At 52.8% G+C, this 14,056-nt stretch overlaps 1 long non-coding RNA gene across 1 annotated transcript; it reads left to right on the top strand.

The window, feature by feature from the left end:
• Positions 1-7,792: 7,792 nt before the first annotated feature.
• On the top strand, positions 7,793-13,280 carry LOC138984919 (uncharacterized). Its single transcript, XR_011462169.1, has 3 exons — positions 7,793-8,024; positions 10,521-10,737; positions 11,022-13,280. It is a non-coding gene; the product is annotated as an uncharacterized lncRNA (long non-coding RNA).
• Positions 13,281-14,056: the final 776 nt, after the last annotated feature.

The following is a 14,056-nucleotide window of genomic DNA, read 5'->3' on the forward strand; positions in this document are numbered from 1 at the left end:
TGATAATACTGCGTTTTCTAAGGAAATAGCTTTGTGGCTTTTAACTCCGGCCCTCTCCTCCTGGCCACGCCCTCCGCCAACCACACCCACCGGCCACACCCACCGGCCTCGTCCCCACTGGTCTACCAGGAGAGCTGCCTCTCTGGCCCCGCCCCCCACACTCCCCCGCGCCCCGCCCCCGCGTTCCCTCCCGAACGTGCGGGTGTGCAGTCAACACTTGCAGAACTGACCTGGATCAGTGAATTAATTCGTATTCAGAGGATGATGGTTTCATAGCACTGCCAATATTCCAAGTAAATTTCAAAGGCAATTCTAAATGGAGATTTTTTTTTTGCCAGGGAAATTCACTGAAGGATGGCTGCTGTAGAGTCTTAACACCACGGTGGTTTGTCTTGCAAGCGTATCTGAGTCCCAGGTCTCTGTCCTCCAAGGACGCCTCTGTTTGGGCTGCTTCTATCACTGTCTGTCCACAGGTTGTCCCTGGTGGAAGGCCACCAGCCGAGTTACACAGGGATGATGGAAGGTCTGACTTCTGCCAAAACTGTCCTGTGTCTTTATGAAAAGTGCTGGACTTGACAAGCATCCCTGGTGGCTCAGACGGTAAAGAATCTGCCTGCGATGCAGGAGACCTGGGTTTGAGCCTTGGGTAAGGGTGATACCCTAGAGAAGGGAACGGCAACCCCCTCCATTATTCTTGCCTGGGAAATCCCATGGACAGAGGAGCCCCGAGGGCTACAGTCCCTGGGGTCACAAAGAGAGCTACAGTCCGAAGAGTCTGGCGGGTGTGGTGAGGAGTGTCTGTTATTGCAGGATGCTGAGTTCCCACTGGGACTCCGGAGCCCACGGTCCTCGGTAGCTGTTGGTGAGACCAGCTGTGGCACACAGCCACCCCAGGACGTGGTGTGACCTCAGCCAACGCTGCTTTCTTTAGTGGTGGGCAGTTCCTGGAGGCGACCCAGGTGGGGGCTCTGTCTTCGGGGGATTCAGTTGAGAAAGGTTAGACTCTGAAGCCTGGGAATCAGTTCTTCCCATGGCACGACCTGAACGTCAGCCTGGCTCTGGAGCGGCCACAGGCTAGGAGCATTGAGAGGCAACTCATTTCATCTCCAATGTTTGCAGGCACAGGAGGCTGGCAGAGGCCCACAGACAGCCCTCTCGGCCTTGCATTCCTCTCCGTGGCCGTGAACTTGGTGGGGTTATGACCTTCTGCCCTGGCGGGCCCCAATTCTACCAGCAGTCAGCATTATTTGGTGATCTAAAATTTATAGTCTTCATTTTGTTTCAGTTCGCAGTAACTAGGCTTTGTACCAACTGCTCTGAACCCTCCTCGTTGTGAGACGCCTTATGGAGGCAGTTGGCTTATGGGAGGTGCGTTAACGCTCATTGTGCCCTGTTTGCCCTCTTCATAAGGTGCGTGTCTTACTGGCGGCCACCAGGGTTCCCATGGCTGCAACCCAGTCGGTCCCTCCGTGCAAATCTGGGAGGTGAGCTCAAGAACTATCCTGAAGTCTTTGGTCAGGCTCGCAGAGTAGCGCTGTTATTCTACCATTAACCCAACCTCACAGGTCACGGGGGCCCATGAGCATCTTAGAGGGGCCCGAAGCTGGTGACTGAGTGCCCTTTTTCTTTCTTAGAGGCACACAATCCGTCTGGGTTAGAATCCTGGCCCTGCCGTGGGACCGTCGGCAAGATAACGCACCTCTCTGTGCCTCGGGCTCCTCCCGTCTAACGGGAGCAGCAGTGGCTTCTAGCTCGGAAAGTTGAGACTAGCACACGGGGGGAATCCCACAGAGTTAGCTGCTGTTACCATCATCCCTGCTCCAGGGTGGGGAGCACACTAGCGTCAGGGCAGCTGGCTGCAGTATCAGCACCAGATCCAGACTAGAGCTCAGGGGTCGTGACAATCACCTTTTCTTTATTTTCAAAGTGAAGTGTTCACAGCTGTTGTAAAAAGGCAGGTTCCTGAGCACCCCTTGTCACCGTGGAGGCTGATACTTGTCAGACCCGGGAGACTGCTGGAGACACCCACTTTGGGTGCCCCAGGGCTCCAGAGCACCCGTGTCCTCCCCAGCCACGGGGAAACTTGCTCTCACCACCTGGACCACAGGGTTGGCCTGCACGACTTCGTCCTAACCAGGAGTCTTGGTCCTCACTCCTTTGCGGTCCTTTTTCAAAGGCAGGAGCAGGAAGAATGCTCCTCATTCTCTCTACAGGGTGTATACAGACTTTTACAGTACAACCCTTCTCTGACCTCTTTGAGGAAATGTGTTGTTTTATATTTTTCTATGTCCCACCTTCTTCCTAACGTCTAAGCCTTGGCCTTGGAGCAGTATCTACGGAGGGCAGAGAACAATACCCAGGGGGGCACCTTGGTGTGTGATGTGTGAGTGTGTGCGTGTGTGTCCTCAGTCATGTCTGACTCTCTGCGGCCCGTGGACTGTAGCCCACCAGGCTCCTCTGTCCATGGGGTTTCCCAGGCAAGAATACTGGAGTGGGTTGCTACTTCCTCATCCAGAGGATCTTCCCGACCCAGGGATTGAACCCACATTTCCTGTACTGACAGGCAGATTCTTTACCCGCTAAGCCATCAAGGAAGTCTTGGGGATTCCATAAATGTGCTGAATGAATAAAGGGTTCAGAGTGCTAGGTGAATGAATGAATGAATCAGTGAGGCAGTCAGACATAGGTGGAATCATCCCAAAGCCCCACCCAAAACGGCCAGGGGATGCCATGGTCCTCAGAGGTGTCCGTGAGGTTCCAGACAAGAGTGGGGAGCCCCCCATTCCAGAGGGTCCTCAGGACCCCACCTGAGGGTGTGCCAAGGGCCCCAGCCCTAGGGCAGCACTGAGGATGTGGCAAGCCTGGCGCTGGCGGGGTGCGGGCACTCAGGACTGCAAGGGCGCAGAAGGCAAGGTCCCGCAGCAGCTGGTCTCCCTTCCTCTCAGCAAGTGGCCTCTGGAACCCAAGGTCAGGGTGGGGCATGAAGCCTCCTCACTCGGACTTGCATAATTCCTGGGGAGCCCCAGAGTGGGCAGGGCACAGGCTCACAGCCCAAACCCAGGACAGGAGGTGGGGCAGCAGGGAGCCTGGGAGGCCCGCTTGTTCATTTTCATCCTTTACCCCAAATACCTTTTAAATAAGCTTTCTCCCCCATAAACAATTGCCAGGGGCAAAAAAGGGTAGAGCCAACACAGGAATCAGCTCAGTTCAGTCGCTCAATCGTGTCCAACTCTTTGTGACCCCATGGACGGCAGCACGCCAGGCCTCCCTGTCCATCACCAACTCCCGGAGTTTACCCAAACCCACGTCCATCGAGTTGGTGATGCCATCCAGCCATCTCATCCTCTGCGTCCCCTTCTCCTCCCGCCAGAAATACACTCCCCTGCTTTTTCCGCGGTTACCAGCTGCCGGTGAAGACGGCTGATAGACGGCAGGAAATGCCGTGGAAAACCGATGTTTCTTGTGCAAAAGGAACTTTCAAAGAAACTTTTAAACTTTCAAAGTAAGGAGACATTAAAGTTTAAGAATAAAGAGAGGAAAACGGAAATTTCAGTCTCTCGTCTAACTGATCAATGAGAAAAAAGCTGGAAACTGGACTTTGGTTGGTGATCACAGGCCGGTGGAAGGGCGCACTGGTGAGGCCTCAGGAAGTGTGCAAGGAGGGAAGCGTGTGAGCCCGCCTACCCAAGCCTCCGTCAGGGGTTTTTTTACGGCTCTCCGGATCTGAACAGTGATTTTAAGAGTATATGGTGTACAATTGCTATTTTCACAACGAGTAACCATGTACAGAGCGTGGAACTCTGCTCAATGCTATGCGGCAGCCTAGATGGGAGGGGAATCTGGGGGAGATTGGATATACGCATACATGTTTGAGTTCTTTCCCTGTTCACCTGAACACATCACAGCGTTAATCGGATATGTTGTTATTCAGTCGCTAAGTTGTGTCCAACTCTCTGTGGCCCCGTGGACTACAGCCGCCAGGCTCCCCATCCCGCACAGTCTCCTAGGAGTTTGCTCAAATTCATGTCCGTTAAGTTGCTAATGCCGTCTAACCCTCTATCTTCAATATAAAATAAAACGATTTTTAAAAAAGAGAACAAGGTATTCAAAGTAGGGAGGAAAACAGCCCTCAGCCCACACGCCCTTGGGCCTTTGTTCCCTGGGACCTGGCCTGCTTGGCCGGAGGGAAAGGCCTGGGCATCATACTGCAACTCGGCGGCGCTGAGAAAATTAGGTTCTTGGCTTTATCTACATCTAATTCGGTCTTCCTTCTGAGCCCTGCCCACTGGTTATCAGGGGAAACATTTTTAATTATGCTATATTTTTAATTAAAAAGTGTAAATTCATGTCCACTGTGATTCAGATTTTGACCTAAAATGTAAACAATTTCTTGGGATAATTCTCCTTTTCTGGGCAAACACGCCCAGACACTGGCTGCCTCCCCTCCCCCTTGCTGCCTCTCCTCTTGTCTAACGGGTGGAAGGTGGGGGCACCAGCGATGCTGGCGTTGACCTGGCACTCCCGGACGTGTCATCTGCCGGGGGCCGTCCCACGCCCCGCCTGTGGCTGCCCTCGGGGGACACTGTCGTGGGGTCGGGCTCGTCTGGTCTCCCGCTGGTGCCCACCTGGCAGAGGAGCCTCGCCTGCGCCCAGGTCTGCAGACCCAGAGCTCTCTCTGCACCTGGGCTCTCAGCCGCGCAGCTGGGCTCTGCGGTGGGTCATTGTACACGGCTGTGACCAGCCTGCGGCTGGCCTGGGGGGATCTGGCCTACAGTGTCCATGGCCCTCTGACACTGGACCGCCCAGGGCCACCTCTGCCGTGCCCGGCTGTCCACGTGCAGATGTGGCCTCCCCGAGGTTGGCAGTGGCAGCTAGGCCCTGAGCGCTTTCCGGAGACTGAGAGGGCAGCAGGAGCCAAAGCCCACCATGCTCTGGGCTGCTACCTGGACCCAAGGCCTGCCTTCCTCTCTGGGCCGAAGCCAAGATGGAGAAAGAGAAGTGAGACCTCTCTTCTGACCCCTGGGGTCCCCTCTCCCCTTGTCCCCCTCCCCTCCTACATCAGACCCGTCTCACCACTGAGCTCACGGCGCGGCCCTCGTGGGTGGGAGAGCAGAGGTGCGTCTTATGTGCCAGTGAGAGAACCCCGGGGGGAAGAGAACCATCGGAAAAGCCTCTCGCAGGCCAGTCCCCTGGCTGAGCCGTCCTGCCCTTGTAGGCAGGATCTGCAGGTCCAGCACGCCATTGCTTCCCTCCTGGGCTCCGGTCCCTCTCTCATCCCCTCCCCTCCCTGTCTCCACTCTGGCAGTCGGTGAGCATCCTGGGGAGGGGGCCACAGCTCGCAGGTGGTCCTCAGGGGTCAGTGCTGTGCATCGCCAGGTGGACCCCGTCCAGTGGGCTCTCCGGTAGGGCTGCCAGCAGGAGGACCAAGGCCCTCGTACTCAGCGACGCTTGCTTCTTCAGCTGCTGGGTGTCAATTTGGGGGTGGGGGAGGGGAGGCGCCTCCGGGTAGCAGGGCCGGGCTGTGGGGCTGGGAGCGCCGACAATGCACACGCTGCACACGCATGTTGACGCGTACTTCTGTTTCGGGGGGACCTTTGTGTGCACCTCTCTGTCCGCTCCAAGCTCGATGCCCTGGCCGCCGTCGAGTGGCGGCTGAGGTGGAGACTAGGCTCTGAAAGCGCACGCAGAGAAACTGTCCACGGGAAGCCCCTGGAATGGCCCGTGGGCGCGGTGAGCAGAGCGCCGGCGCGGTGAGCCCCACACACGCCGCTCTCTCTGTTGTCAGGCCTCGCGTCCGGGCACCCGCGCGGGTGCCGGGGAGGGCTGGCTCTCTGTGGGGCAGAGCTGTGAGAACCACACGCGCCTCCCAGCGGCCCCGCGGGTTTGGGGAGAGGCTCACACGGCCTAGGACGCCGCCGTGGCGCCCGACGTCCAAGGTCGGGGTGTCACAGGGCTGGCTTCTCCGAGGCCTCTGTGTCCTCCCACGGCCGTCCCTCTGGAGGTGGTGTCTGAACCTCCTCTTCTAAGGACACGAGTCAGAACGGGTTAAAAACCACCCTGACCTACTCATTGAACTTGAACTCTTAAAGGTTCTGTGTCCCATCACAGTGACATTCTGAGGTCCTGAGTGCTAGGACATCAGCATGGATTTTGGAAAAGGGGACAGAATATGAGTCTGCCAGGATTCGCTTTATGGCACAGTCTATAATCTCTTTTCTTCTCTTGGTCACGTCACCCTCAGCGCCCCATCCAGCGACTAAACCCAGGCCACCACAGTGACAGCCTGGAATCCTGACCAGTAGGTCACCAGGAGACTCGCCAAGTAGTTTCTGCAAACAGTCCATGGACATGTTTAAAAGATTTTGTTTTATACAAAAATAGTATATGTGTTAAATAAAGCCTGTTCTGTAATTCGAATACTCTAGTCATATTCTTTTTCTACTGGGTTTGTTAAATTTAAAAATATAAATTTTTAGGGCTCATTGTGAAGTTGTGAAAATGACCTTGAATTCCTAAATTGTTTTCTTTTTTTGCTTCAAGTATTTCCACACAATGTAGTCTGTGTGGAAATGTTGATGATTGCTGCAATTTGGTGATGATATCTTTCTCCAGTAAAATTCCTCAGAGCCTTATTTGATATCTTGACTTTAAAGGACTTTGGCCGTCTGTCATGGTTGGCACTTTCCTGGTAGACTCTCGCTCAGTCCCGTTTGCTTGTTTGTTGGTGGAGAAGCAGGTGGGATCTTGGCTCCCCGACCAGGATCAGACCTGCACCCCCTGCGCTGGAAGGTGACCTCTTAACCTCTGGACGGCCGGGGCCGCTCCTCCTGCTCGAGTCTATTTCCACCTTCCCTCTATAATTAGTTGCAGGAATGTGCCTTAGAAGTAGCATCTGGCTGATTTTTTGCTCTTTCACTTAATCTATTCTTTTCTTCTCAAATGTGAGACACGGCAAGGGGAATCATTCCATCCGTGCACACCCCACACTGTGATTAATGGTACGTTCAGTCTTCCTCCTGCCGCCTTATTTTATGTTTTATGTTCATTGTGACTTCTTGTCACTGCCTTTCTTTCGCCTTTCCTGCTTCTTCGTTGTTTGATCATTTTATGTCTTCTTTTCTCCTCCAGGAGTATGAAAAATCGCATCTAAATGTTATCCCAATAGTGGTTACCCTGAAATTATTACAAACATATTTTATCCTGCACTCTTCTATCAAAGTGAAGAATTGGACATTGTTCATAACCGCCAGCCTTCACATTGCCAAGAATTTGAATATGCATTCACTTCCCTCTCCCCCTTCTTATCACCTGGTTATTGTTAAGTACTCTGGGATTTTCTTCAGATGTCTCCTTCTCTTATTCATTCCTTTAAAAATAGTTTAAGATTCATTAACTGTGAACACTGCATGTGATGGTGAAGAGGGGCAATTGCGTTTGTTTCAACATGTTATGACTGGGAAGAAAGGGTTTTGGAGTGTGTGCTGCTCTTTATCCAGGAAGTACGTTTTAACGAACCCTCTAGCCATGCTGGCTTCCCTGATGGCTCAGCGGGTAAAATGTCCGCCTGAAATGCAAGAGACACGGGAGACTTGGGTTCAATTCCAAGGTTGGGAAGATTCCCTGGAGGAGGAAATGGCAACCCACTCCAGTGTTCTTGCCAGGAAATCCCATGGACAGACACGACTGAGAGACTCAGGCCGCTTAGTCGTGTGAGAAAAGCATCTGCTCATTAGGGGACTAAACCAAGTGCAGCTGCTTCGCGCTGATGCCAAGGGTTTGTTCCGTGCAGTAGGTACTTGTTCATCCGGATGAAGACTGGCCGTGGTGGAGCACTCTTTGTCTCGGGAGACGCGGACTTCCTCCTCCAGGCAGCTTGCTCAGGACTCGGTTCATGCGAGGGCTGGTTTCCTCTCCATCTCACGAGGAGGGAGTGACCGGGCCTGGCACAGAGCTGGTGTTCGGATCAGAGCTGTCCCAGCACGCGTCTTCTGGATGGAAAGCCCCGGTGATTAGGAAGAAGTCCTGTGAGTAATCCAGATCTTCCTCACTGGCCGGTGAGCACGGGGCACCGTGTTCGGGGTTGGCTGCGGATGACTCAGCAGGAAATAAACGTCTTTACTGTCAATCACCCTGTATTTTCAATAGTTGCCTTGCCCACTGTGCATATTTTCTCGCTCTGCAGCTGCTCTTTGTAAATGCAGTATCTAATCATTCTGTTTTAAAATTTTTATTTACTTATTTGTTTTTGGCTGTGCTGGGTCTTCGTAGCTGCGAGGCTTTTTCTGTAGTTGCGGGGAGCAGGGGCTACTCTGGAGTTGTGGTGCGCGAGCTTCTCACCGCGGTGGTGTCTCGTGTTGCGAAGCACGGGCTCCAGGGCGACGGGCTTCAGCAGCTGTGGCTCCGGGCTGAGTTGTTCGGCTCCCGGGCTCTAGAGCTCGGGCTCAGTGGTTGTGGCCCACGGGCTTCGTTACCCCACAGCACGTGGGGTCTTCCTGGACCAGAGATCGAACCCACGTCTCCTGCATCGGTAGGCAGATTCTTAACCACTGCAACCACCAGGGAAGCCCCATCTGCAGTTTCTTTTAAAGTGCTTAATACTGAACTGCTCTCTGCGGCCGGTAGAGAGCTGCAGCCAGCTCCTCTCCCAGCCTCACCCGGTTGCTCTTGGCAACTGCCTCTACATGGCTCTTCCAATCCATGGCTCTTGAGTTAGGAATGGCCACTGAAAATCTCAGTGCAGATTCTGCTGGTAACACATGGCCTTCAGAAGCTAACATTTATAAGAATGTGTTTCTAACTAGGTAGTAGGCACCATCAGTCCAACAGAGCCAGCTCAGCGGTTCCACTGCGTCTCGGGTGGAGGTTGGCATGGTCAAGGTGGGGTCGTGCCCAGGCAGGCAGGCAGGGTGATCAAGTCAAGGCCTTGGCTTGTCTAGGGAGCACCCAGGGCAAGGCTGGCTTTACTAATACAGAGTAAGGTGGTTTCACCTTTCACACCTGCAGTCATCACTTCCTGGGATGCACTGTGGCCATTGTTAGAAATGAGCTGTGTCGCTCAGGACACGGTCCTCCTGGACTGTCAGACACCACCTCTAAGCTATGTACAGCGGAATTTTTCGTGCTGTGGCTTTTCTACCCTACATTTTGTTACCAAGCTTACTTCAGCTGACTTCCCCAATCCTCTGGAGGCACTTGGGACAAATTCTTACTGCCTGGGAACAGATGTGCGTGCAAATCCGCTCCCCTCTTGGCAACTCCTAGGACACCTGGCCACCCCCTCCCCCTCTCACCCCAACTCCGAGTTCCTGGAGGGCAGCGGGTGGGGGGAGTCCTGGATTTATTGCCAACGCTGCACCAGGATGAGTGTTTTCCTGGCATCCCAAGTTGGAGTGAGAGTAGCTTTTCTAAACAATGCTTAGAAAGGGCGATTTGGTTTTCTGCAATAATTAGTAATGTAGTCAGAGTGCAAAAGAGCATTTAGGAGGGGAGACGTGGCATGGCTGTCTTCTGAAACATAACCCAGGCGAGAAGAAGGACCTGGGAGAATGGGAAGGACTCTGCTTCCATCATAGTTGATAAAACCCAGTACTGTGCTTGCCAGAAACGGCATCATTTACTTCTCATAACACTACCGTTGTGTAACATGACTGATATGCCCACTTAACAGGGAATGTGGGTCACAGAGAAAGTACGTAATTTCAAATGTCATCCAGTTGGTAAGGAGTGCAGTCGGGACCCCCACCCTGTCAGCAGGACTCCAGAGGCTGCGTCGCCATCGCCACTGGTATGTCCAGTCTGTTCTCCTGCACAAACCCCTCCATCAGCGTTAACTGGCCTAGAGAAGAAGACACATGCAAATTTCTAAACCCATCTCCTCTTCTTGGGTCTTAAGAAAGCTCATCTCCTCTTATTATGCTCTAACTACTATATTTTTGTGGGATCTAATATCCATGGTAGGCTTCCCTGGTGCCTCAGTGGTAAAGAATTCTCCTGCCAATGCAGAAGATGTGGATTTGATCCTTGTGTCAGGAAGATCCCCTGGAGAAGGAAATGGCAGCCCACTCCAGTTTTCTTGCCTGGAGAATCCCTTGGACAGAGGAGCCTGGTGGGCTACAATCCATGGGGCTGCACAGAGTTGGACACGACTTAACGACAGAACAACAGCAACAGTAACCTGATGCTGAAGTTTGCAGGCTTCTCCTGTTCCCTGAGGTGCGGTCTGCTTTATCCTCATCATTAAAAAGGTGTTATACTGAATTCACAGTCCAACTGTCTGTGACCTTTCCCTGCTCAGCAGAATGCAGGTAATTGTATTCAGAGATGTTTCCCAGCCTTGAAGAAAGCTGGAGGCTGCTGGGCTCCAGGTGCTGCTGGAAAGCTAAAGGCCTCCTCTGTGGGAACACCAGGGGTGGCCCTTCGATTTTGGCTCTAGTGGTGAAAGCGGCCCCATTAGCCCAGCTCTGTGATCTGCAGACTCCAGTGAACCTGGCTTTTTCCCTCTTTTTCCCCACATGGAGCAGGTTAACAGATTCAGCTGCTATTCAGAGAAGTGGTGAGCATGTGTACGTACGTGTGTGTTTTATAAAACAAAACCTGAAGTCCAAAAAAGAAGCCAGTGGACACTCCTGTTCCTTAAAGGATGACAGCGGGGCTGGGGGTGCCTCTCTCCAGCCCACAGTCACGCAGCGGGGTTTGGACAAGACCAAGGCCCCCTGGACACACAGACACCCCGTCAGGGTGAGTGGCCCAAGACCAGGTGGGCGAGGCTGAGTAACGGAGGGTCCTCTTCCCTCCGGTTCTTCCCGGCATGTTTCCATTTCTAGTATCTAAGTTCCCGTCGTGCGTCATTTTTCTGGGACAGGCTCCAGGCTTATTTTATCTCTGCTTTTCAAGGATTTGCACACAGTGGCGGGGGGGTCACCAGATAGCTGTCAAATGAATGAAAGTGAACTTTTGCTTTTTTTTTTTATCAAATAGCTTTGTGTACAGTGTGATGCTGAGGCAGGCTTCTGTCTCACCAGATCTTACTGCTGACGCCAGGCTATCAACAGACTTCTGTGGCTGAAGCCCTAGCGTCACCTCCCCAAGCATCAGATGGCAGCTGGACGGGCAGGTGTGGGGAGGACGGGTCACCAGGGCAGAGGAGACTGAGGACCCAGGGGCCGGCTGCTCTGCGTACACACGGCCCATCTGCCTGAGGGCGCTGCCAAGGCCACTGCGGCACACGTGGGAACCCCACTGGATTCTGAGGGCTGACGGTACAAGTGGAGGGCCTCACCCAGAGCCTGCCTGCCCTCGTTCTGGTTACAAACGTGGTCTTTCCTTTTCCCGAGACAGGTTAGGAGCTGTCGGTTGTGTGGGGCGGGGGTGACGCCGCCAGGCAGGCCGAGAAGGTGTCCTAACACCCCCGCGTCTCGATGGAAGAGCCACCGCGGGGACCACGGAACACTCCTAGTCTCAGCGCCTGTCTCCATCTTAGCTGCGGGCGGCTCATGGAAACCTACCGTTCTCTGCTGCTTAGAGCAGCCTCCAGGGATGTCAGAGCCTCCCTGATGGCTCAGCTGGTAAAGAATCTGCCTGCAATACAGGCGACACAGGAGACGTGAGTCCGGTCCCTGGGTCAGGAAGTTCCCCTAGAGGAGGAAATGGCAACCCACTCCAGTATTCCTGTCTGGAAAACTCCGTGGACAGAGGACCCTGGCAGGTTCCAGTCCAAAGGGTTGCAAAGAGTTGGACATGACTCAGCGACTGAGCCACCATGCATGTGTGGAGGACATCTGTATTAGGCCTTGAGCTGGATTCCTTGAGAAGGCAGCTTGACATGGTCCTCCTTGAGCAGGCTTTTTTTCTTTTTAATTAAGAGAAATCTCAATTGCTCAGAGTTAATAGCTTTAATGATTTGGGACGATTTGCAGTTTGTTCTCCATTTTATTTTCCATAGTCAATCTTTCCCTCGTTTTCATAACTGCTATTGTGACCGCATGTCCACTCTCATTCCCCGCTGAGGACAGGCAGAGGGCCAGATGTTGTTCTGTTTTTGAGCATGCGTTTGTAAATAGTTTTTGTTTAAAATCACGGTGTAACTCTATGTGTCGTGAAGGCAGGGCCAGAAAAGGATACCTCAAAATGTATTTGGAAAAAGAAACCCATGGGTCAGCCCTGGGGAAGGAGAATTATTAGTAGTCAGCGTTCTCTCTCTCTGAAAACAGTCTGGCCCACGGTTTCTCTTGAGGTTGCCATCAAGCCGTCAGCAAGACTGTATCGTCTGAAGGCTCCCCTGGGGCTGGAGAAGCTGCTCCCCAGGTCAGTCCCCGGGATGCGACGGGAGACACGACGATCTCAGATCCTCCCCATTCCTGATGATGTGGGGGTCTCCATGGGGTACCCTGCAGCTCCTTCCATGATGAGAGCGAGAGAGCAAGACAGAGCCGACACCTCTAGTACCCGGCCTCTGACTCACCATCACTTCTGCATCGTTGGTCACACGATGCAGACCAACCCCAGCCCAGAGTGGGAAGGACCACCCGGGCGTGCAGACACCCAGAGCAGCCTCAGGGAGGGTCACCTCCTTGGAGACTGGCGCCCATAACCCTCCTCTGAGGGGCCGAGTCATGCATGTCTTTTCACGGCCGTATTAGGCATGGGGGTGGTTCGGTGGGAGGTATCCACAGAGGTCTGTGGATGGTAAAGAGATGCTGGGCACTCAGCAGAAGCTGGAATCAAAATACTCCTGAGGATAAGGCATAAGCAGAAATAGTTCCTAATGAGCATAATAAATGCTGCAGATTCTTTTTCCTGATTTTCAGTTGTTCTCATTCGTATTCATGAAGTTAGGCTTGAGCCCACATAGAATAGAATGAAGTGTCTGGGGAGGGTCTGGGCGGGCTCCAGCTGACTGTTTCCCGCCTGAGTACCGCAATAGACGTGGATTCTGCTCAAAACCCCGCAGAAAGATGAGGCACCATCGGAGAACGACCGCCCTCACGGTCACACCCCACACCGTGCAGATTGACACAGAGCCCTTGCCTTCTGTGTTCTCAGAAAGCTGAAGCAGAACTTCTTGGGGAAAATGGTAAACCTAACTTCAGCAGCCGTCTACTGAGAATCGGTGCATTTATAGATTTGAAGGGAAGTGTTTTCTCCTCTCCTAACTTCTTTGTTCTCCATGAGTTCTTAATTCCTGAGACCAGAAAAGAAGAAAAACCCAAAGTATTTTCACGGTCAGGTTGATATAAAAAACTCCCCATCATTTCCCCACTGTTTTCCAATTTATGGAAAAATAAAGCTGACATTAAAATAACAACAAGTACCATTTACTGTGTGTCTCTCACATGCCCGACACGGCGCTGGGACACGGACACACTTCTTCATTTCGTATCTCAGGGTGATGCAGACCCAAGAGTAAGGGATGTAAAGTAATTTGCCCGAGGTTGTAAGTGTACCATGCGGGGCTTAGGTCTCTTAACCACTGCCTTATCCATCATAGTCTACAAAATGTAAGTCTTCCTTCAGGAGAAAATGGCACTGAATTACAGAGCTTAATAAAACCTGATATGAGAAATGACTGACAGTTAGCTACTCAAGGATTGCTTTTGGTAAATGGAGTCTTACCATTTAATGTTTCAGGGAAGATGACCGCACACTGGCCTTTCTTCCACTTGAAATGTGTTTACCTCCCAGAACAAGCTTAAAAGATAAGTCTAAGCCACACAGATGCTTTTTTAAGAAAATCCTTGTCTCCTCTTGATAAGCCTGATGCTGGTGAGTTGAAATATCATAATAAACTAAGCCAATAAGACTAGCTGTCACCAGAATTTAGCTAACAAACCACGCTGGGTCAGGCAAGACGTGTTGCAAGTAAACTTCGTGGAGAAGGACCGACCAAGAAAAGCAGAAAAGGCACCCACGCGCGAGCCTCGTCCTCGGGCAGGAGCGGGCGGGTGCGCAGTACAGTCCTGCTGCTCCCACGGGGTTAGAGACGGCCCCCTGAGCAGCTTCGGGCTGCCTGCCTATTCATTCCTTTAACAGGTGCTTACTGGGGTTGCTGTGGTGAGAA

This window comes from Bos mutus, chromosome 23 (assembly GCF_027580195.1).
Source record: "Bos mutus isolate GX-2022 chromosome 23, NWIPB_WYAK_1.1, whole genome shotgun sequence".
Lineage (NCBI taxonomy): Eukaryota > Metazoa > Chordata > Mammalia > Artiodactyla > Bovidae > Bos > Bos mutus.